At 41.5% G+C, this 23,567-nt stretch overlaps 1 long non-coding RNA gene across 1 annotated transcript; it reads left to right on the top strand.

Annotated features, from left to right (window-relative positions):
• Positions 1-22,041: 22,041 nt before the first annotated feature.
• Positions 22,042-22,868, top strand: LOC146626340 (uncharacterized). The gene is made up of 3 exons (XR_014906465.1): positions 22,042-22,146; positions 22,222-22,288; positions 22,813-22,868. It is a non-coding gene; the product is annotated as an uncharacterized LOC146626340 (long non-coding RNA).
• The last annotated feature ends 699 nt before the right edge of the window (positions 22,869-23,567 follow it).

Consider the following 23,567-nt stretch of genomic DNA (forward strand, 5'->3'; position numbering starts at 1 on the left):
CAAAATACCACTAAAATTTACCAAATAACTCTTTTACCGAAAAAGTTGACTTTTCTGTAAAATGCTAATAAACAGAACGCGATCATCTGCAAATGATTTCATGATATTGAAAATGGTACACAGGAAGCACTGAGGCACATCTTGCACATTTATAAAGCACCATTAATGCTGACCCATTATTTCTCCAAGACAATGCATTTTGTCACAACAGCACGGCTGTTAATCTGACCAACCTGCAGTGCAGACCTATTACTAAACTAAAACAAAAGATATGACAAAGGAGGCTCTAAACTGTGAAACATTAGAAATCTTATTTTTAAAAAAAAGTAAGATTAATAAAATATTTCACTTTTAGAACTACAGCAGCTGGTGTCCTCAGTTCTAAAATGATGCAAGTTAGTGGAAAACATTGTGTCTTTGGGACAAGAGACATATTTAAAACAGACACGTTTTCAAAAATATCTAGAAAAATGACCAGTTATAACATTGGATATGTTGTCCTTGCATCCATTTTCAAATAAATATGGGTCTTTAAATTATTTGCATATCATTGCACTCTGTTTTTAATTATATTTTAAACTGGTTTGTTTTTGGGAGGGGGGAAACACGATTGTGAAATAGCCGTGTTTTGGAGGTTTACCCTCCTATTCATTACATAAATATGGGTGATTATCAAAGGTCGACTGACTGAACTGCAATTCAATATTTAATGATTGTTTTGCTAATGTGTCTTAGCAAGATTTTCATGCGGTGTTATGTTGCAAATGAATGTTTTAAAAATGACTAAACACTTGAAGAAAAGCTGCTTGTTAGAGTGCAAGCAAAGTGCTACCAAGCATCAAGTGTGGTGTAAAGCAGGAGCTCATGCATATGCATAGATTACGCAAGAGTAGTCGGACTACGTTCAAATGAGTGATTGTGTTAGAAGGGCTTTGGGAAACTTGTATCAAAGGGGGCGGCTCGCAAAAGTGGTAAACACTCCTGACTATTGTTGATGGGAGGTTAACAGAATAAGCCTCGTGTGTTTTTAATTAAGTTGATATTCTAAAACACACAAAAACCGACCCTCACTAGTATCGAGCCGCTGCTAAACACTCCAGTCGTGGCAGGAAACTGTCACACGACTTTCATCAATACATACAGGTTTTTAATCCCTGAGATAGTTGTTATCATTCCTTTTATATGACTGTGATACAATAAAACACTGCAGGTGCAGAACTGCCTTATAGAAAATAAGCCCACAGATCATGATTGTGTGTAATCTGTACTGCTAGCAAACATGTCGTGTGTTCATTGTAGTAATAAAAAAGCAGCTGTTCATTCATCAGTTTTACAGTGAAGGTGGGAATCATTTAACTTTTCAGCACAAATATTCATACGATATATGTGGTAGTGTCCTGTACAGCAACTGTATGCAGCATCAATCAGAAAGCCGCCATCACTGAGCTTTAGACTGGATGGTGTCCACATTAATCAAACAGCTCACACAGCTGCAGTTGAAGTTTAGGGTGCATTTAGCTGTTAGTGGCTAATATAACCTAAAAGACAGAAACAAGGAGCTAATTTATCAGATTTGTGCAGCTCCCGCTAATAACAAAAAGCTTTTGTGATTTAAGACTTAAGAAACCCTTAAAGCAGCTGATTGATACGCTTTGGGGTTTTTATAGCACTATGAAGCATCCATATACACGCTGTTTCTATTTTGACCAAGGCTCCCGATCTCCTGTTGATGTAAACAATGCAGTATATTTAAAACATAAAAAAAAGCTTTGCAATTCTTTTATTTTGGAGAAAAAGCACTCAATACTCCACAGGGCTTATTTTAAAACTGAAACTCTGTGACCACTGCTGCACATCACACACTTCTTTACGTATTTCAGGTAGTCTTAAAATGCTCAGTGGTGGAGCTTCCCTTCTTTTTGGGTAGAGTTTTCAGTACATCAGTATTCTTTCAAATGAGTCCATCTCCTTCCCCCGTAATTGCTTGCTGCACCTTGAGGCTGGTAACAAGAGTGATGACAAGCAACGAAAGTGAAATTGGCTTATTGAGTTGCAGCCAAACTGTTCTCTTTGTAGTATGCCTCGTTTGTTCTTATGTACTTTTCTGTCCTTGCCTTTTGTCGGCGGCCTGGCCTTATCCATCACTGTCACAGCAAAGAGGGACTGAACAATAAAGAGTATCGCATCTACGCTACCAACACTTCTGTGTCACTTACTGTCATTGTTAACATTGTCGCTCGCGTTCACGGATGAAAGCAAATCGGCCACTACATTTGTTGCATAATAAGCTCAGAATGCGAAGTCATGTCAGAGTGCATTTATGCACGCATGCAGATGGTGTGTGCGTGCAATTTAAATACAGATTAGGTGTGTAGTAAAGCGTAGATGTGTTTATATTGCGAGATGAACTCATCAGTCCTCCCATCACATTCTCTCTGTGAACCGTATGCATACATGGATGGATGCTGTGGATTTGATTTTCGCTGCATCTGTTTTCCTCTTGGTTTAATGAATACTTAACCTTCACTGCCTCACTAAGCATTCTCTGAGCTTTTGGGAAACACAGTTCCCCGTTTCTGGGTTTGCTTTGCTCAATTGGAATAGAGGGAAAATTTTAAAAAAAAGAACAGCAAGGGTGTACAAAATGCTTGTCGTCCATTGACCGGAAAATTGGTTAAAAGCCCGTTTAGGATGTGGATGGCTGCTTAAACATTACACTCATTTGGCTGCATGTAAGTCAAGAACACCGAGCGTTGAGCACGAGACATGTTCTCTAACATTTCTATTGTTTTAATGGAATAAAATTGCCGGGCTTGGCTTTGGCTTTTATGAGATTAAAAAAACCTAAGTGGTGCAAACCTGAACGATTGGGATGTTCCTGTGTTTTACATATACACTATATTACCAAATGTATTCACTTTCACAGCTACATGTGAAAATCAAGCACCTAGGCTTGCAAACACCTTTAACAAACACTTGTGAAAGAATGGATCGCTCTTAGAAGCTCAATGAATTCCAGCATGGTACCAGGATGCCATTCGAGTCATGCCATACCAAGACAATTTAATGCTCCAAACTTTGTGGGAACAGTTTGGGGATGGCCCCTTTCTGTTCAAACATGACTGTGCACCGTGCACGAAGCAAGGTCCATAAAGACACGGATGAGCAAGTCCTGTGCGGGAGAACTTGACTGGCCTGCACAGTCTTCACCTTAACCAGACTGAACCCCTTTGGGATGTTAGGATCAGGCAGAAAAAAGAAGCTAGAAAGTATGTGGTACTAAAAGGAAACAGCTGGAGAAAAATTGTGCAACGAATTAGTTCAACTGTCATATTAGTCAGTTATATGGTTGGGTATAAAAAGAGCATCTTAGACACGCAGATTGTCTCAGACTTTGAATATCTCATCATCTATAGTACACGAAATAATCAAAAGAGTCAGAGAATCCAAAGCAAGGCTGAAAATCAGTATTGGACGCCTGTGATCTTTGGGGCCTCAGGCAGCACTGCCTTAAAATCAGGCATGATTCACTGCATGGGCTCAGAAACGGTTTCAGAAATCAGTCTGTGAACACAGCTCGCCACAAACGTAGGTTAAAGCTCTGTCATGCAATGAAAATGCCACATATGTATAAACACTGCCAACTTCTCCATCTCCTTCTTTTTAAATTAGATTTGGTTCAAAGTAAAAATCTGTGACGTGATCGGACAAAAAAAACAGGAGACGTGTCATTCGGCTTGTTATAAGTGCGTAAAACAAAAGCCTGCATCTCTGATGAGATGCATCATTATCTATGGAATTGGCAGTCTGCACATCTTGAAAGGCACAATCAGTGCTGTAAGGTATGTACATGTTTTAGGATGACACATGTTCCCATCCAGATGACATCTTTTTCAGTGTATCAGTGCGGCTTCATAGTCAAAGACTCCAAACTTGCCTGCAGTGCAGACCTTTTACTGGTTGAAAACATCTGTTACATCATGAAATGAGAGAATGGCATGACATTGTTCTCCCAAAAGTCTTTTTGGGAGATATTTAGTATGTTTATTTGCAAATTTAGCATTTTTCCTGGGTTTTTTTTTAAAATTTCATAAAGAAATGTACCATGTTTCACCTTTTCATCCCCCGTCCACTTTTTCTTTGCCTCTCCAGCCTTTCCTTGAAGACACAGAGATCCTCGTGGGATCATTTTACGGGACAGCGTGTAATTACACAGCTATTACATTTGTGAGAAGAATCAAGGAGACAGAGACCCTGCTTTGAACAAGATCACTGTATAAGCAGAACTGCTCTCTTTACAAGACACACGTGGCATCGGATTGCATGTTACTTATAACGACATGGAACAGCCTCACCTCTACCCTTCACCATAGTTATTTTGCATTTTACTTAGCATCCCTCTCCACTGTATTTATTTATCCCTACCTGTGCTTGTTAGGATTGCAGAGAATTTTCTATTATGCCAAAACCAGAATAAGCCCTTTCAATTAGCACGAGTTAATAAGTGGCAATTATTACTGTTTTCAGTTCCCTGCATCCTGTGATTCAGCTTGGCTGTTTCTGTTTCTCAGTGTTTGGAGGTTTTGATTATTTGTCAGAAAGCACGACCTGCATCTGAGCGTGAGCATTTTTTTGTGTGTGTGTTCACAGTCTTGCTGTTCTTCAGCTGGCAGAAGCTAAATTAAATGTTCACTGTATCCCTGCAGGTGGGCCATGCCCCTCCTCTGCACTGCCAATGAACAGCACCTTCTCAAATTTTGCTCTCTCATTCTCTTCTTTCTCTCTGAGTCTTTTCTTCTCCTCTCTGCTCCCTCTCTCACCTTTGTCTTTTTATTTTCTTACCTTTTACCTTAATACCTTTTTCTGCCTCGTTTTTTCCTTCATTGTTGATTTTCTTCAGGTTCATCCTGCCCTCCTTCAGCCCCTCACCCTCTCTCAGAGGATGTTCATTTCTAACAGTGCTCTCCAATCCCCACCTCATCTTCACTCTCCATGTCTTCTTCCATTCTTCCATTTTCCACCTATAGGCAGCTGATTTTATCCTGCTCTTCTCTAGCCTCTCAAACCCTAAGACTACCTTTATCCTTCTCACACTGCTTCCCATCCCTTCCTGTCTCTTCAAGCCCTCCACCACTTCCAATCTCATCCTTTCTCTCTCCATTGCCATACCTTGTTCCTTCAGAGACTGAGCCTGCTTGGCACATTGTATTTACTCAGCCAGTCACTCGCCGCCTCTATTTATTACCTACTCGGCGATGAGGCAGGAGAGACAGTGAACCAGCCCTTCGGAGGATTTTCCTCTCAACTCTCCCTGCTGCCGTCTGTCGCTGAATCTTCAAATAGTGTCTTGGAAAATTGATTGTTTCAGGCTTTTCTTCACCCCCTCCTTTCATCTTTTTCAATTTATTCTGCATTGAGTGCAGACTCCTGCCTGTTACATCAAAGTTCACATAACCTGTAGTTATAAGGAGGGAGCAGGGGGTTCGATCACTTAAGGCTCTGATCAGAGGATACATTTCTGTTGTATCTTATCTAAATGAAATCCCAAGTTAAGCTGTAATGGATTATGTTAATTAATATGCTATCAGTTCTGGGAACATGGGAAATAAACTGTGTGCTTTATCCCTAAGCTGTTTATAAACGTCTCCGGTATGAAGGGAACATGCAGCAGCGTTAATTACATAACTGATGTGCAGATTCTCATCATGTTGGGGGCCAGATAAGAAAAAAGAATCAAATATGCATGCGGCATGGTATGTTAATTTCATGGTAATGCTTAAAGTACACAAGCAGCATGGATTGTCTTACAATTTCTCATTTATTTTCACAGCTTCAGGTTGGGATTCAGCTCCTACTGCAGAAAACCAACAGCTCTCACGAGGCCCTCCTTTGTTTTTGTCTTCATTTGAGTTTTCCTTTAACTGCAACCTGCCTCCTCCTCACAATGCAATCAGGTCCTGAACTGTGCTTTACCTGCCTCTCAAAGCTATCGCAGGCTTTCCACAATAGTCCATGGCACTCTTTTAATCAGCCCAGAAGCTTGATCAGAACACCTCGAAGTGCTTAAACTGCAGCAGGGGAGGAAGTGGGAGGTGAGAGGGACCTACGTTGCGCTAACGATGCAGCTGCTAGCGCTGGCAAGGACTTCTGAAGGTGTCTGAGAACTTGTTCCAACTCAGAGGTGGAAATAATGCTGATTTCTCTAAATAGACTGCAATGTTAAGCAATGGAGGACATTTTAATGTCTCGCACTACTTCATAGTTTTGTTATGCGACTGGTGTGAAGCCCTGGAGGGCAAAAATGCTGTTACACTGCTGTACCCACCACCAAACACACACTGCATTGTATCATAGAGTACATGGCGAGTATGGTGGGAAATGGAAGCTGCAATAATACAAGCCTGACTAATTATCTCAGGTCAGCACGCACTCAGCTTTAACATCATTCAGGGTCCTAGGTTCTTTGCTACAGTACTAGCTTGGTGCTAGCATTTAGTCTCTGCAGACGCTTTGAAAGAGAATGTACGGTGGCCCTGAGAGGCCAAACGGACTGCAACTTACCATAAGGAAACACCAGCAATAAGGAAAACGCTGCAAAAGCACACAAAACACAACGGAAATAGGAAAAAACAGATTTCCAAAAGCACCGATGAATCCACTTCCTTTCACTTATCCCATTCAGAGCTATGGTTGTGTCGGAGGCAATCCCAGGTATCAACGGGGTGAGAGGCGGGGTACACCTTGCACAGGTTGCCAATTTATCTTAGGGCGAACAGACAACACTTCATTCACACTCACATTTACACCTACAATTTACAGTCACTAATTAACCTAACATGCATGTCTTTGTCCCCTGCCTGTCTTTTTTTGCCCAACTTCCCACAGCTTTTAAGAGCATATAACAGCTAGCAAACCGCATTTGATGATGTGCTGCATTCAACAGCATAACTGACCTCTGCTGCATAGAAATAACAGCTCACTTCAGTAAACAAATGCAAATTAATTTAATTATTTGTATGTGTATACTTTTACCCTAAAATACATTTACAAATATTACTAACATCACTGTTTGATTTTTCAGAATAAAAAGAGACGACCCCTCATTCCTTACTCTCGCAGGGATTCGTACGCTGGAGTCATTCTTGGCATTTATTGTGTGGAGGGCACAGAAACACCTGGCAGGTGGCGACTCCACTGGAGAGGCAGACACAGTCATTTCATAACTGGCCACCACACAGGTTATATTCACACTTGTGGACTTCAAGGTCAGCTCTTGAAAGCTTTAAAGGAGACAACCTCATACCGCTACTGCAAAAAGTGTGTGTGCACAGATCACAGCTGGGTGTAAAGTACAAAAAATAAAATCTGAGCTCCTCTCTAGTCTTCTACTTCATGCTATGGATAGCTAAGGTCAAGTGGTATACTCAAGCCGGTAATGAAAGGTATTTTTTTTTTAAATTATGCCAACATAAACTGTGTGTTTGAAACTACATCAAAGATTACAGTGGGCTGCCACACTCATGGTCCTGGTGAGGCAGAAAAATGTGCTTTCTATCAGTGCTTTGGTCACTGATAGAAACGCGTTCTGTCAGTGTCACTGCAAAAGAAAACTCATGTGAACATGGAAAGGCATGATTGAACCCACAAAGGTTAACAGCTTGACCCTAGAAAAATCTACCAAACATTTCTTCAAAAGTAACATAAACTATCCAGGTCAGACTCGGAGCTCATGCTCGCCTAAAGTGAAAAAAATACTGGACTTGCCAATCACACAGGATCCGGGCCCTCAAGCATACCCTTTGTTGTCTAATTTAATCTCAGTGGGATCTTAAATTACAAAATAAACTTCATGTTTTATTGAAGATGACTGGAAACTTGGCAAAACACCAGACTTGTCAGGAAAATGTTCACTTAGCTACAGTAGGGCTCTAATCTACTGGACAAAGTTTCTGTAGTTTTGCCTCTGTACGCCATCACAGTGAATTTTAAGTTTTAGCAATCAGTTTGGTTTTTTTTAAGTGCCGACTTTCAGCATTAATTAAAGGGGTTTTTGTTAAACCCCTTTTGCATTGAACTGAAGAAGCTTCTTGGATGAGAGGTGAAATGTCTTCAAGCAACTTAAAGAAGTCCAGATGCTTTTTTTTCTAAGCTCCTTAGACAATATAAAGGTTTGTTTTTAATACTCCAATGAAAACCCCTTGCAATCATATCATTAATAAACACTTCTGACCAATGATATGCATTTGACTGTGAGCCATTTCTCTCCTGCTCTATACTTCTCTCTTCATTCTGGTACAAGTTAATCTTGCTTTCCTCTGTTTCAATCTTTTTTTAATTACAGAGCAGCGCTGGCTCTTCGACATGTTTTACAGAAAAGCCTGATCTGGCCTTGTTGTGCTTGAGTGTAGCTGGTGGTTTGCTGTAACACACACAGAGTCTAGGTCTGACCGACAGCCTCAGCTGTGGGCAAAAGACCACAACCGATAAGATTCTAAAATATAATCTATAACAGCCCGGTGTCCCACTTGTAAAGGGGAAAAAACACATAGTCCAGGGTCACGGCCAGCTATTCCACAAATTAGTTACACTTCACATGCTGACAACTTCGACAGGAAACAGCAGTTGTCCTCCAAGACCCAAGACCAAACAGCCACCACCATGTAAGTAGTAGGCTGGCAATCATCCCAGCCTCAGTAAGCCAAATCTGCCTTTAGGCTGCAGCATATAATACGCCCTGGCCTGCACAAAGAGATGATGCTCACCTTCAAATGTATCTTCATTGTATACGTCAGAGCAACAAGTTGTTCATTATAAATATTTTTAATGAAAACCACATGACATACCTGCAGAGAGAGACAGAAACAGTCCCACATACAGCGTTTGCAGTGAGGGCTACAAGTAGACGAGACTGTGAATGTAAGCAAACCTGTCTTCAGTTAACCCAACCTGGCTTACAGCAGTTGTGAGACACATAAAACCACTCCCACACTAGTGCCCATTTCCTATAGCAAATATAGAGTAGAGTTAATATACAGGCAATATCAGTCCACCGTGTCATATTGCACCTTTGAATGTGTCTCTTAATTGTTGACCTTGACAGTGATGCACCAGCCTCCTGAATACTGTGACGTGGTTAGATGTTGTGAAATTATGTCTTAACCATAAAAATAATTCTGTGGTCATGCACTTGAGTTGTTATCTGTGGTCTTTGGGGCCTTTTGGTCCTTCTGAGCTAGTACAATGTGTCCTTTCTTATTAAGAATTCACCTCATCCTGTCATAGACACAATCAGACTTCCATTTTCATTCAGAAGAGTTGCCTGCTGCTGGTTATCAGGCAGAAAGGAGGTTTGAAGCACTTTTACAACCTCTCAGATCCAGAGGCCAAACCACCTTTTGCACAGTCTTTGATTTGGGCAGAGTGTTGCAAAATTAGAAGCACTTACGTGGTACTAATTTCCAAATAAACATACTGGCGCACACAGGAACAATCAGCTCTGCCCAGCAGGTAAAATTACATTAGAACACGTGAATGTCCTAAATACATCTGAGTCAGGTGAAGTCAGTCAGTGATTACTTGGGCTTTTCTTCATATTGGAGTATCATTCAGACATGATTTCAAATCTGCTTTCATACAATGAGCCAAAAAAAGGCGTAGGACTAAAATGGGGCTTTAATTGGACACTTAATCACAGGAAGTGGTGTTCACAGTTAGAACTGATGGCCCTTAATGGAAGAAAGGGGTGGATGTACTAGTGGAGGAGGAAAAAGATGAAGAAGACTGGCTTTAATCACCTTTTTGCAGCATGACTGCACATACAGGTATACATAAGTTACATTTACTTTTTCTCTCTTACCTTTAAATTCCTCCTTTCACTTACTTTCTTCTTTGTCTTACTTTAGCCAAGATTCTGGCTGCTTGACAGTTTCAGTCGTTAGCTCCATGCAGAAATTGCTGACCCTGGACTATGACCCCTGTCATTGCTTCTGAGATGTCTTTTCTTTGCACACAGACAAAAAAAAAGAGCCAAAGTTGGAAGGACACAGAGAGAGGAGAAAATGTGTTGCTCACAGGATGAAGGGGGGGGAAAGATGCGAGCAGTGGAAGAGAGTGAGAAGAGGTTAAGGACCAATCAGGACCAGGAGGTAACAAGAAATGAACTGAGAAGAGGACAGTAGGTGGAACGATCCGAAGAAAGTAGAGATCCCATGAATGAGGCAAAGATTAAAAGGAGTGGACAGAGTGAAGCTAGCCACCTACCATCCTCTTCAGAAACAGAAATGGAGCACATGGAGGAGATGGAATTCAAAGTCGCAGTTGGCAAATGCACCACACTGGATCCATCTCATGTGCTTCAGACAAGGTCAGCCTCATTTGTTCTTCACAGAGACAAGAGGGTCCCTCATGTGATGAGAGAGCGCGAGAGCGAGAAAAGCAAGAGCGATGAGGCTGTCCACAGTGGGAAACATGAAGGTTGATCCCATCTTGTGAGGTCTTGTAACCAGTAAACAGACACACAGGTGACAGAAAGGAATATATTTGACTGCCAAGCAGGTGCTTCTTATGAATTCATAATGGTGTTGCCGTTACAGCGCTGCATATGAATAGAAAGTGACAGGATGGCCTTCAGTGGTGAAAAATAACATGGTTTGACAGCATTCAGGAAAGTCCTCGCCTTTTTAGCCTTTTCAAGGCTGATGTAAAAAGGCAAGTTTTGCATGCTTGGAACCCAAAGTTAACCCAAAGATTACTTTCAAAATACAATTAATTCAAAGTCAAATGTTTTTAGGGGAGGGAATAAGATAATAATGTAGATTTTTTAGAAAATCAAAAGGTTTCCCAGTTTCTCACCAACTGCTTCTAACTCTAGAAGGTTTTTAAAGGACTTATAGGTTTCTACACAACTGAACTGATCAAGAGGCACTCTAGAAACACTACACTGACGAAAGCTGATACCTCCTAATCTTTGAATCCTATAGTGTAAAGTCATGTTTTTACTCCACTGACACAGGTATTTAAAACTCAAGTACCTAGCCGTTCGCTGTGCCTTTACAAACATTTGTGAACGAATGAGTCGCTCTAAGGAGCTCGCTGAATTTGGGCATTGAACTGCAACAAGTCCATTTGTGGAATTTCTTTGCTTTTTGATTTTCCAGGATCAACTGTAAATGGTATTACTGCAAAGTGGAAGCATTCAAAAGCCACAGCAACTCAGTCACAGACTGGCAGATCCTATAAAAGTCCAGTGCTGAGACGCATAGGTGAAACACACGGCCAGCATAATGTTCCCAAAGTACAATCAAATCTTAAATCATTCTGTTCTCTGTGTATGCATACATACGGTTGAAACACCTACATCATCTCCCTCGTCGCTGCGGTACAATAGCAAAAACAGAACCACAGACGGATGTTGATGTTTCCATGTAGTCTCTTACAAAATGAGGAACAGATAATAGATCAGATTACTGCAAAGAAAGAATGAGGGAATACATTTGTCCAGTTTTTTGCACAGATATGAACAGACATCCTTAGAACATTTTTTCTTTGTACACCTCAGCCTCTCTAAACAAAACAAAACACACTTAAGTAATTTATTTCAAATTCTATTTCCCTTGAAGTAGTTGGAGTTTTCGTGAACTTATCATCAAGAAACATTTTTATTTTGTTTCATTTTGGTAGAAAAAGTAGTAAAAAACCCAACTCTCCTCTGTTACTTGAAGCTCTAACAACAACGGCTAAGCAACACTAAAGACATACCTTGAACAAACATCATTGATGTCGGTTTGACGTTCATTCAGCTACAAGCATCACGGGGGCTTCATGGAAAGATGACCTCCTCTAATACAACAGAAACAGATTCAGACCAGCTAACGTAACATGTGTGTACAAACCCAATTCCAGAAGTTGGGTTGTTGTGTAAAATCCAAATAAAAATAAATGCAATGATTTGGAAATCTCATAAACCCACATTTTACTCACAATAGACCACAGAAAACATGTCAAATGTACAAGAACAAATCTGCTTTTGTCCAGAGAAGAAATCAGAATTTATTTGAACAGCTTCATACATAAAAGGTTTTGAGTAGAAAGGGATTTTTGAGTCTGTCGAACAGGGTTGTGGGAGTCCGTCAGATGAAAAAAGTATGGAGCAGTTGTAGCCAATACACTTCAAGGTTAGAAACATCTTGAAAGCAGCCAGCATCTGCTCCATGTAGCCCCCCATCAACTCACAATGAATGCTAAGTGTGTTATTAATATTAGAGTTATGTACTGAGAATTTCTTCAGCTCAAGAAAGTGACAATTTATCCTCTGATGGCAGAATTTTATTTACTGCTGAGTCACAGGTGGAATCCTTGTGATTTAGTGCCATGAAGGACGACACGATAAACTGTGAAATATCACACTGTCGGTACTGTAGATTCCCTCCTCGCCTACGTAAGGCTTCCCTCACATGCCTCTAAGTGTCGGTGCTTTGCTGGAAGTAAGTGCGTCTATGTGCGCGCGAGTGTTACTGCAAAGGAAGATGCCACTGTTTGCTCATGTGCACACCTAACTCCGTTCGCCTCCCTTCTGTTGTTTGTGCGCTAATTATCTTCATTTCTCAGCAACAGTGGCGACTGCTGCTATTTCGGAGAAGTGCAACAATTACACCATCACGGGTCGGTCAGCCCGCTCGCCTCATTTTCACAGGTCTTTCACGGCCGGTGATTAGCTGTTCGCTTCCATTTTTAGCGAGTTTGTGGCTGCTTTTGCAGAACAGGTGGCATCTCCATGCAGACTGGCAACTATACATCTAGCACCCATGAATACATCCACATTATAGCAGTGAAAGTAGATATCCCAGAGCACTTTCTTTTCTTTCTGTTTGCAAGAAACTTTTTTTTTTTAAAATCCCACGCTGGCAGTGATTTCTCATCCTCCTTTGTTAAGCAGCTGAAATGCAAGTGGAAATCCAGAGGGGGGATTGGGAGCGTCTCAAACAAGGTTTATTCAAATCTAGATTATAGAGAAAGTTAGAAATCTCAGCAACTTTTAAGCGATCTGTATTGACTCCCAGAAACAAACAGTGATGCTTTTCTGGAAGTACAGTAGCTCCAGCGGTGACACCAGAGAGCACACTTCTGTTCTGGGACTGTTTGCCTAGACATAAATCTCTCCATGAACCATAACCTTCAGCACTCCCAGCGGTGCTGCTGTTGTTAGTATCTGGCAATCCGCTTGACTGTGTCCGGGTTGTGTGTACGCTTTGGACTCGGTGGACATTTAGGTGAAGTTGTTACTGTTTATTATTAACGTTTGTGCGTGGGTGACACAAAAATAGGAGAGAAAGTTAGAGAGACGATATCAGGAAAAAGACAAAACTGTGGGCCAGTCAGGAGCGAGAAGACAAATCTCTGGCAGCCTCTGTTCTTCCCACTTGTGATTTCTGTTGTGGGAGTAATTACATGTGGCCCAGGGCAGAGGGTGTCATCTCTCTGTCTGATCTGGAAGACAGCCACCGCTCCACCTGCAGCGGGAAGAGGACGTCTCTGCTCCAACATGGTGCATGGGATTTGAGAGCAGATAAAGAAGCAGCTGGTCGGAGACAATTCATATTTGGGTTGCTTAGTGGCCGTGGGCGGATGTGTCAACAAGAGCAACGTGGTAAAGTGGATAGGCTGGATAGTCCCCTGTGTTGTGCAGTATATTTACTGCAGGAATAATGTGCATTACTGAAATTATTTCGGGTTTGCTTCAGTTCCCAAATGTACCTCTCAAAGACAAGGTCAAGGCAAAAACAAGAATATCTCCTTTTTCTTTTCGCCCATCAGAAAACATCACGAAAACAAAGATATCAGGCACTTACTGGCAATAAATACTTTCATTTTACCCGAACAGTTGCCCAAGGGATTTAAACTTTCCACTAATACTTGCACAAGGATACCTCAGATTATAGAAAGGAAGGGTCAGACACCGGCAGCAAACCCTGCAACTAACTAGACAGCCTGCTCTACCACCTGAGCCACAGACCAGCATGTTAACGATATAAGACAAATGAATAAGAAATCAAGAGGATTATGGAGGACCGTTGACCTGGTCTTTATGAAATATCTGTGAGGTGTTTGCTCAGAAAGTCACAGGTGGAGCGTCTTAAGCAAACTTACATCTATCTACCTAAGAAGTAGGTCGAAAATGTTAAATCCTCAGATAAAGTCTGGAATACTAACAATACTGGAAAAATGGGATGAAATAAATCAAGCTATCAAATACAAGTCAAATACTCATGTTTTTTCTTCTCTTGTGAATAGACAAATAATAATGTTTTTTCCCCATTTTTGGTGGTTCCACATGCACCTTCTTGTCTCTTCTAACTGCTTTTTCAGTAGGTTTTTGCTTTTGGCTAAGGTCAGTGTCACTGCTGGAAGCATTAGGTGATACTTGGACCCTACAGAGGTTGCACAGGTAGTTCAGCTCCTCCAGGGGGGCACATCAACGCGTATCATTGCCAGAAGGTTTGCTGTGTCTCCCAGCACTGCCTCAAGAACATGGAGGAGATGTCAGGAGCCAGGCAGTTACTCTAAGACAGCTGGACAGGGCCGTAAAAGGTCCTTGACCCATCAGCAGGACCAGTATCTGCTCCTTTGTGCAAAGAGGGATGAGTTTGTGAAGGTTCTCAGTCATCCAGGTCATCGTAGTCAAAGGAGCTTGCAAAGAAAAGCGTCTGGACTTCTTTAAGTTACTTGAAGACGTTTCACCTCTCATCCGAGAAGCTTCTTCAGTTCTAAGGTCAAATGGTGGAGAGTCCCAGATATAAACCTAGTGGGAGTAACCCCCCACAGAGGGACAAAAGGACCCCCTGATGGTCCTCTGTGATAAACACAGAAGAGCCACCTCCACAGGACAAGACTCAGCTGTCCATCTGCATCTTAAGGATAAAGGACACTCTTTCGAGGATGCCAATGTTCACATTTTGGACAGAGAGGACAGATGGTTTGAAAGAGGAGTGAAAGAAGCCATCTATGTCCACTGTGAGCGACCATCTTTGATCATCTATAATCCAGTTTTGAGTTCCCTCCCCAGACGCCTTAACACCCACTCACATCCTGGGCCATCTGACGTCAGGAATTCGCATGATAAGGTGGGGCCAGGTTTCACAATGAGCACAATGAGTTTCACACCTTGGCTCAGGTGATTAGAGGATCATCAGGGGGTCCTTTTGTCCCTCTGTGGGGGGTTACTCCCACTAGGTTTATATCTGGGACTCTCCACCATTTGACCTTAGAACTGAAGAAGCTTCTCGGATGAGAGGTGAAACGTCTTCAAGTAACTTAAAGAAGTCCAGACGCTTTTCTTTGCAAGCTCCTTTGACAAAGAGGGATGAGCTACAAAATGACCTCCAGCTGGACATTGGTATGAATGTTCCTGAGCAAGAAATCAGAAACACCACAAATACATATGTTATAATGTGTAAGTTAGGACAGTATAGCTACAGTTTACAGTTAAAAAAGGGCAAGAAGTGATGTCTGCAAGCATTTGGCAGCATGAAGAGTGAGTTCTGCTGAGAGGATATAGTCAAAATTAAAATTGAAATGTTTCTACTGCGACTCAGAAAATAAAATAAAAAGTTCAATTAAATATATATATGAAAATGAATTAGATTTATACAAATGAAATAAACTGAAGGATTTAATTGTTTTTTCATATCTCATTCCCTGTCCTGCATGTTAAAGAGTACACAACAGCCGCAGAATAGAAAAAAAAACAGAGATACTTTCATTTAGAAAGAAGATAAAGAGAACCACATTTTTATTTGAATTTTTTCACATTTGTTTTAGCAAATTAAACTCTTCGTTCGCCATTTGTTAGGAGCAATTTATTCTCCTGTCCAATTAAATAAAGGTTACAGAACAGGCACACTTTTCCCCACTTTTCTCTTCACCATAACATGCAACTGTGAACTGAAGAAGTAAGGAGCAACTTTAAAACAAACCGATAATTATATGGAAATCAATAATTATATTTGTTCTGTTGTCTGTCCCCCTGGTGATTGACGTGCCCATGCATTTAAGTGTCTTCACTCTGTGTCTCTGTCAGTCAGCCAGCGTGTGTGTGTGTGCGTGTGTGTGCGTGTGTGTGTGTGTGTGTGTGTGTGCGTGTGTGTGTGTGTGTGTGTGTGCGTGTGTGTGTGTGTGAGAGAGAGAGAGAGAGAAAGAGAGGGAGGGATCCTTCCTGTTATGTCCCGGGAGACTGCTGAGTGTGTTGACAGTGTATTTAGGGAGCTTTTAACTCAATATACGCCTCAAACCCCATGGCAACCAGGGCTTTTTTATTCCTTTGCGCATCACCATGGAAACGCTGATGTTCATTAAATTTCGCCCTCTGTTTGAAGATATTAAGACAAAATGAGAAAACCCAGTTTATATCCAAGCAAATGACTTACTTTGACCTTAAAAACACTTGGATCAGCGTGATTATGGCAAACAGATGTGCTGTTTGTGTTTATTAACGGTATGCTAGATCAGATTTGTGATGTCCAGCAAACCTCCAAGGATGCTGATTGGTTGCTGCAGTAATAACTATGGACAGCTACTGACTTTCACATGAGCAGGGAGAGGGAAGCGGCACTGTTTCGCATTTTGTTTGAGAACTTCACAAAGACTCCGGCTTCAGAGTGCTGCTGTGATCCCTGCACGACACACGTGAATGAACAGTTAGCTGCAGAAACACTACGGTCGAGCAGCACGAAACGCCCAGACGGCCCCTGGGAAAATCAATTTCCATGCATCTGAAGCGCGCATGTGTGTGTGTTTCTGTTACAAGGATGCATCTACACAATGTGTTTTCTTAGTCTTTCCCCTGCACTCATAGGAAATGCATTAACCTCTGAGAGATGCGGCAGCTGCAAGCGAAACTTCAGGCTTCTCTGTGTTTGTCTGTTTGTGTTTGGAGGTTAAAGGTGAAATGTGCCTCTTTTCCACATAAATGGGTATGCATGGGCCTCTCCAAGATGGATTACACTCACATACTTTGACTGTACACAGATTTTTCAGTTGCTCAGGCATGTATACCTACATATTTCCCCCCGTGTAGTCCAGCAGTCACCTACAGCTACACACGGTTCTATCAGTGCACGAGTCGAAACGGTCTCCGTTTCCTCATCGCTGTCAGCTGTCCTCGACTCATTACAGTGAAGCCACATTGCGACTGCAGCTGGAGACCCTGGCAAGCCATGTTTATCTAAAGAGGATAGAGACAGATTGAATATGTAAAGCCAGCAGCTAGCTGAATCCCATCTCACTGATTGCTTTGGACTAGCTGAGAGTTTGAGATGAATTTTCTATTGCTCTCTAACTGAGGTTTAGTGGGACGGGAGCAGTGCCCGGGTAAACAGCAGGTGACTCTATGTGGTTGTGTGTGTGAGGATGTATGGGGTGGGGTATGGGATATTGGTTTTTCTTATGCATTACACCTACTATATCTACATAGTCACCATCTATAAACAAATGCTACGCAGGACAGAGACAAGATAGGAATTGGTTTGTTGTATTTGCTTGTAAATCAAAGTCACACAGGTTTTTTCATGGTTCTTTGGCTGATCAGTGGGACTAGTATCTTCTTAAATTCTCTACAGGAGTTAAAGGTTTTTAAAAAATTATTTTTAAAGCAGCACATTTAGAGCACTCTGACACCTGCTCTGACATTTCCCAGGTACAGATTACAGAAAGCAGTAATAAAATGACACGTCTTGGACTGGATTTCAGTCGAGACTCTTGTTCAGCAAGTTTGCACATTAGCATTGTTTTGTTTTAGCAGTTCCTGTGTTTAACTTTCTTTATGCTTGATTGATCGGTCATGTTTTTGAAGTTTAGAAATAACATTGAAAGAAAATCTACAAAAGAAGTCAAGAACTGATACCGCTAAGAAATTATTTTGGTGCCCAAGACACCGTGGCAGGATTAGAGAGTGCTATTAATACCGTAACGTTCTCAAGAACCAGACGTTTTGATCTCGTACAACACCTCACTTCAGCCCCATACAGTCACACAACAACAAGGACCCCCCTCCCCTTCCTGCACACATTAACTCCCTTTTTCCTGCAGCACAAACAAACATGTATCTTAAAGAAATAACAACAGCGTGCAGAGATAACCAACCTGTCACTGTAAAATAACATTTAACCATCATTACAATACAATTAAAAGAGCAACCACCAACCCGTGAACCAACCCGCAAAAACTATTAAAACTATTTACACTCTTGCTTGTGTGTGTTAAACATATAAACATTTTTAGAAATCTAATGTTGTCTTTAATGAAGTGAACACGACTCTGGATGCTGACAATGCATTTTCATCTCCTGGCATCAAACACTGCTGTTCTGGTCTCACAAAGATCTTATTTGGCAAATTTATTGGCCATATTGGTCATAATGGTTAGAGTGGCAACTTCTGCACTTGGAGGTTTCTGAGCCAGGAGATTTCAGTGTGTGTCTTATTTTGGACTATTTTCTTCTCACCACTGGTTACTTGTTGTATGTTGCATGACTCACATTTAGGCAAAACCCTACAGAAACCAGCAGAAGTATTCATGAACTGAACTAGCAGAAATTCTCACTCACTTACTCAGATTTCCTCTAAGAAAATGATTTTATTTTCCTATTTGCAGATCTGAAGCAGCAGTATGAAGCACTGATGACATAGTTGTTAGCAATCTGAACTTCTGAAGTCGTCTGGACCAGCAACTTTGATCCTTAATTAGCTGAAGAAATCTGCAGAAATCCCCCCATCTTATGCCCTCTTGTTGCAATTAAGCCATCTTGTCCACATGCAGTGTTTCCAGAGATACTCAAAAGTCCATCACGGCCGATGGGATGCGAACAGGGAGGCACGGTTTATATAACATGCACAAGCCTTTGCTAAATTCACATACACACATATATGTATATATATATCACCAGTTACGCCATCTATCAGTTTTCCTTTGATGTAAACACTGAACAACCCTTGAGAGAATATGCACATATATACTAGAAGAGCTCTGATTATAATAGCCTTTTTTAGAATCCTATTTCTAGAGTGAAGCTTCACTATTCACTGAGGCCCGGCCTCTGAAGTATAGTCAACAGCAGCATGCGGCGATTAATTAAAGATTTGTCTCGATGAGGGGAGGTTTGGGAGGCAGAAGGATAAAGTAGGCAAATCTGCTGGCCTAATTAGGGGAATTTAATTTCTCACAGGCTCACATTGACTCAGACCTTGATGAGGCATTTTTGGAGAAAAGGGGAGTGGAGGGAGGGAGGGGGAGGAAAAGCAGCTTGTCTATGATGTTACATGCAGTAATAGATGGGTGAAGAGAGCTTGCCAAAAGGGAAGCGCGAGACACTGTAAAATCATGTAGCGCCTTGACAATAGAGCTCATCAAATGCTCATGTACTGTCAGCGAGGGCGTCCGCGTGTCTGCAGTTTTAGAGGGGAGAAAGTTTTCGGAGGATTTTGCAACCTTTTTCGGGGGCTGGAGATACTCATTAAGGCCTAATTTTGTAAGACATGAGACACTGCTTTGCACATTAAGTCTGACAATGACATACCACAGAAAGTCAGTTAGCAGACAGCCTGGTGAGTTGTTGAAGTTTTATGAGGACACGCATTTGCCTATAAAGGCATTCAGGCATTTCAATCCTCAGTGTGCTTTTGCCTGGTTGAAACTTTCTATTCAGCCATACTTTTGGTTTGGTAAAGGTCTCACCTCACAGACAGGATGTCAGCAGTCCCTGCTGTTATCTGTTTGCAGCCAGGACATTAACTTCCAAGTCCAGTTGGTGTAGTAAGCAGTTTTCTTCGAAACCAAAGCTGCCCAGCACAAAAAGAAAGACTTAATGTTGGAGTAACCTTCATTACAAAACCAGTGTGACAGTGAATTCTTCCTACTGTCCATCCATTTTATTTTATTTTTTATCCAGGTCCAGGTCATGGGGCAGCAGTTTAAACCAGGGGTGGAAAACTCCAGGCCTCAAGGGCCGGCGTCCTGCAGGTTTTAGATCTCATCCTGGGTCAACACACCTGAATCAAATGATTAGTTCATACCAGGTCTCTGAAGAACTTCAAGACATGTTGAGGAGGTCATTTAGCCATTTAAATATGCTGTGTTGGATCAAGGACACATCTAAAACCTGCAGGACACCGGCCCTCGAGGCCTTGAGTTGCCCACCCCTGGTTTAAACACAAATACACAAATCTCCCTCTACCCTCACCACCTCCTCCAGTTCTTCTTTGGGTGTCCGGTGAGTCCTGGGTCTGCCAAAGAGCCTCTATCCAGAAGGACATGCCCAGAGCACCTCACCTTAGAGTCATCCAACTTCAATCCCTAAAGGACCATAACAGGTTCCTTTCAACGTGGAGGAGTAGAGGTTCTACTCTAAGCCTCTCGTGAATGACTAAGGTCTTCACCCTATCTCTAATACTACAGTCAAACTAGGGCTAACAGTTGTTAGAGACTCCAGCAGGGCGAAAATTGTGCCAACAGTGTGCAATGAACTTGCAGTCTTCTTGCCTTTGAAAGTGTTACTTTGAAGATGGGGTCATGCCTGCAATCACTCACAGTCAGTCCAAGTCGTCAAAGTGACTTTAGTGCATGAGAACAGTGAGAAATAGTAGTGAGACAGTCTGCTATTGGTTTATGATTGAATGGGGTCAAGTTGGCAAATACATCCACTCTTTTTGTGAGACTGATTTACTGTGATAAATCAGCAAGAAGCATAAAAAATAAGAACTTCAGAAATTCCTCCACAAAGAGTGACATAGTTGCTAAAGAATAGCAATTAAGCTGGCACAAGTGCTCAGCAACCTTGCTTTGACATAGGAATAGAAACAAAATGGCAACAAGTTGGCAACCAGTTGAGTCGTGTCCCCAATTGCAAAGAGACTCAAACCTTCACCAGGCTGTCTGAGGGTGAATGCAATCAGTCCAAGTTGGACTGCAATTGTTTGGAGACAGGTTGCCTGTTGCGCAATCACATTCTGAACAAAAGTTGTTGAGAATGTTGCATTCGAGCCCTAATGGGAGCCGTTTTAGATAACACAGTGCTTGTTTCTTTGCAATCACTGATACGTTTTACCTGACCCGGCACTCTTTCCATTCCTAATTCAGACTCCAATTTACCAAGCATATCATCAAGTCTAAAGTGAATTAGGTTTTGGGGGGGAAAGAAGACACCAAAACAGCTGGAGACAATCACTGAAGTCACACTCTATTTTTTCAGGAAGATGGATAGTGATTAGAACAGGAACAAGTGGTTTGTTTATTGAGTTTGCTACTGCAGTGGTGTGAGGAGCAGACAGAGACAGGGACGGGCAGACTCGCTGTGTCAGGTGGAGGTAATAGAGGAGCCTATTTCTTAAGAGGGAAGCTCGGTTCATCTGTTCTTAAATGTCAACGGGGAATGAAGCAGCAGTGCAGCGTGGTTCATCTAAAGTGACAGGAAAACAGCTGGCCTCGCCCGGCTCATTTTACTGGAGTAAACAGACCTGACCCATCTTCACATCCTTTGCCCATCTGCGAAGATGAGTCACACCGAGTGTGTAAGGAAGCATTAATGTGATACGTTACACTAATAGCACCTGGAGAACTGCTGAAAGAAAAGCTCAACAGTAATAAGGACTAATACTCCTTTTTTAAAGACTATTGGCCTTTAGTGGCCGATACCATCTCATGTTCTCTCTCTTTGTGGACTTGCGTGCGCGCGCGCACACACACACACACACACACACACACACACACACACACACACACACACACACACACACACACACACAGAGCCTAATGTGTTCTCAGTCTAATAGCTCTTTCATTAATGCCAATCCAAAGACGAATGGATTGAATAAGCAGCCCAAATCTATCTGTCTGTTCGGGTTTAGAAACACTCCTGCTTCCTCATTGCTTGCTGGCATTTATGTACTCTGACGTGGCTGGAGAGACGCGGGGATGGATACTGTAACCCCTATAGACATGGTTACTAGTATTTTCTTGTTTTTACCTGGTATTATTATTTCCGACACCCCTTGAACACACTTTGATTTTCCGTAGTTCAGTGAATGCAACAAAAGCACGTTGCTGCATTAAGCTAGGCAAAACGGAGCAAGACACCGAGAGCAAATAACAAGCTACACAGTGAGTCTTTTGGTATAAAATAAGTGTTATAAAGTATTTTCAACAGTCTCTAACTTAAAGTTATGTACTTTTCAGAGGCCTTTATGTGTTTTACTCTCGACCAAAACCAGGCAGAGCGTGTATTTGTTTCTTGGGAATTCCGGTGAGTTACTAGAGATGATAAGTTAGCAGGAAAACTTATGCTAATTTTACATGTGATAAACACTGCAACAGTGCGAATTCCGTATTGTCTAAAAAAAGCTAAAACCAGTCGGAGTACTTGAATCGTGTGTGAAATGGAATGTCGTATTTTATTTTATTGTCTATTTGATTGGGCATCTTCACAAATGTGCAAAACTAATGCAGGATGCACTTCTCTTTTAGCCATAAATGTTGTCCAGTGCCTTTTCTGCACTTTGTCATTTCAGTTATAGGTTAATACATGTAAATAAGTTATTTAAAACTAGTTACGTTACAAACATTTCATGATGTGATTACATATGCCTTAAAAAGGGGTATATAAATACAATTGATTGTAATGCTGTAAAGCAATACAAATGGAATTCATAGAGACAGAACAATGTTAAAACAACAGTGTACTTGATTTTGAAAACTTTATGAGATCTCATTTTATTTAGAAAAACTGTTAAGAACTATTTTGTTTATTGCTCTGTACTGTATGTGCAGACTGGTTTTTTGTGATCCTGGATCTGAAGTGGTTCTGGATATGGATGGCGAGCCAGACCCTGTGAAAACTCTTGGCAAATCCAAAAGCAGTGTGGCCAGCTGTTCTGGATGCAGGAGTAGAGCTACAGTCTGAATTACTTCGAATCGCAGGATTTCAGATAAGCAAGAGCAAAAACTGCTTACTTCATACGGATTGTTTCTCTGGGAAACTATTGAACTCCCAATATCCTGCTCATCAGGAGTCAGGTCTAAAGAGACTACTTATTTTATTTTATTTTGTTGTTATTTTCAAAAGAGCGCTCTTCTCTGTTGATCTTCTGTTAATTTTCTATGCTGTTTACATTGGATTATTGCACCACTGTAACATTGTAATAAACCTGCCGGCTGTTCAACACTCAATTCTCTCAAATTTATTTTACTCCTCTCGAATCTAGTCTATAAGTTTAACCCTACTATACTAAGCAGGTGTTACATAAAAGTGGCGAGCCAGCCAGGAGGAGTTTGGCTATTTAATGCCTTTAATCCAATCATTGGCACACAGTTGGCAGTTTTATGACAATTTTTGCACATTTTTCCACTGAAGTAACATGGATGTCATTGAACGTGAACGTATCAAGGTACCAAATGCTGTACTAATCAGTGGGTTTTCTGGTACAGAGACTGATGAAGAAGTTGTTAAGTTTTTGCAACACTATGGTTCTATTGCACGAACAGTGAAAATTGCTAGTTCTGACCCTGACTTTAAAGATACAGTT

This window comes from Diplotaxodon limnothrissa, linkage group LG8 (assembly GCF_057381915.1).
Source record: "Diplotaxodon limnothrissa isolate DT_005_m linkage group LG8, D_limnothrissa_male_GT1.1, whole genome shotgun sequence".
Lineage (NCBI taxonomy): Eukaryota > Metazoa > Chordata > Actinopteri > Cichliformes > Cichlidae > Diplotaxodon > Diplotaxodon limnothrissa.